Source organism: Perkinsus marinus (genome assembly GCF_000006405.1).
Source record: "Perkinsus marinus ATCC 50983 genomic scaffold scf_1104296959748, whole genome shotgun sequence".
NCBI lineage: Eukaryota > Perkinsozoa > Perkinsida > Perkinsidae > Perkinsus > Perkinsus marinus.
In genome coordinates this window covers 1-1866 of record NW_003206291.1, presented here as the reverse complement: position 1 = coordinate 1866, position 1866 = coordinate 1, and the positions used below count along the sequence as shown (strand labels likewise).

Sequence of the window (1866 nt, the reverse complement as noted above, 5' to 3'; positions counted from 1 at the left end):
CAACGGCTGTACCTGAGCATCCGAATTCCGCTCACGCATGCTGAATCGGCCACTTGATGTTAAGCTCCAACTAGTTTGCACAAGACGCTGAAGACAAGCACATGAGATAGTGGTGCGCACCAACGGCTGTACCTGAGCAATCCGAATTCCGCTCACGTATCCTGACGGATTGACCAATTACCGCCTAAACCATTTCGGAAGAGTATTCAACTTTAATATCAATCAAAGTGACTAGCTACATCGCCCGATTAGTTCAGCTGGATAGAATGTCTGCCTACGGAGCAGATGGTCGTAGGTTCGAATCCTGCATCGGGTATACATTAACCTCACTTCCTCTTCATCCATCCTACGTCAACGAAATCGGGCATCCGATGTGGAGCTCCACCTAGTTTGCACAAGACGCTGAAGGCAAGCACATGAGATAGTGGTGCGCACCAACGGCTGTACCTGAGCAATCCGAATTCCGCTCACGCATGCTGAATCGGCCACTTGATGTTAAGCTCCAACTAGTTTGCACAAGACGCTGAAGACAAGCACATGAGATAGTGGTGCGCACCAACGGCTGTACCTGAGCAATCCGAATTCCGCTCACGTATCCTGACGGATTGACCAATTACCGCCTAAACCATTTCGGAAGAGTATTCAACTTTAATATCAATCAAAGTGACTAGCTACATCGCCCGATTAGTTCAGCTGGATAGAATGTCTGCCTACGGAGCAGATGGTCGTAGGTTCGAATCCTGCATCGGGTATACATTAACCTCACTTCCTCTTCATCCATCCTACGTCAACGAAATCGGGCATCCGATGTGAAGCTCCACCTAGTTTGCACAAGACGCTGAAGGCAAGCACATGAGATAGTGGTGCGCACCAACGGCTGTACCTGAGCAATCCGCATTCCGCTCACGCATCCTGAATCGGCCACTCGATGTGGAGCTCCAACTAGTTTGCACAAGACGCTGAAGGCAAGCACATGAGATAGTGGTGCGCACCAACGGCTGTACCTGAGCAATCCGGATTCCGCTCACGCATCCTGAATCGGCCACTCGATGTGAAGCTCCAACTAGTTTGCACAAGACGCTGAAGGCAAGCACATGAGATAGTGGTGCGCACCAACGGCTGTACCTGAGCATGAAGCCGCCTGTGCACAGGAGATCGGGAGAGGGTATCGGAGACTTGACGTTCTTTGACGACCTGGCTAGCGCATATCGGTGCCAGGATTCGAGCCTGGGTGGCGCTGATGGTAGATCTGAACTCTACCACTCCGCCAACTAGGCTGCATGAACGTCAAGTCTTCGAGCCCAGGCCTAGCGATCCGTAGTGCCACCGAGGTCACTCAACCGAGTAGGGCACTAGGATCACAGGCCTCTCCTGCACGGGCGGGTTGGGTTGGGTAAAGAAACTCGAGGCACGGCCTCGATAACTACATGAACACTCCAGTTCATCAGTAAACTGATATCATACCCTATGAGAGGTTCACTTAACACATATCCTCTGCGGTGCGTATGAAACTGTGATAACACAACTCCTTGCGCTCGCCTCTGGCTCGCGCGACAGACGTCGGGATCGTACTAGGCTTTCAGGCTCTCTCCTGTTATGGCTCTTTCACTCTCCGTACCTGAACGGTACTCCCCATGAAGCCGCCTGTGCACAGGAGATCGGGAGAGGGGTATCGGAGACTTGACGTTCTTTGACGACCTGGCTAGCGCATATCGGTGCCAGGATTCGAGCCTGGGTGGCGCTGATGGTAGATCTGAACTCTACCACTCCGCCAACTAGGCTGCATGAACGTCAAGTCTTCGAGCCCAGGCCTAGCGATCCGTAGTGCCACCGAGGTCACTCAACCGAGTAGGGCACTAGGATCAC

The 1866-nt window shown here is 52.6% G+C and overlaps 2 non-coding genes across 2 annotated transcripts; both read left to right on the top strand.

Annotated features, from left to right (window-relative positions):
* Positions 1–242: 242 nt before the first annotated feature.
* On the top strand, positions 243–316 carry Pmar_PMAR026137. Its single transcript has one exon. It is a non-coding gene; the product is annotated as a tRNA-Arg (tRNA).
* Positions 317–678: 362 nt separating this feature from the next.
* Positions 679–752, top strand: Pmar_PMAR026136. The gene has a single exon. It is a non-coding gene; the product is annotated as a tRNA-Arg (tRNA).
* Positions 753–1866: the final 1114 nt, after the last annotated feature.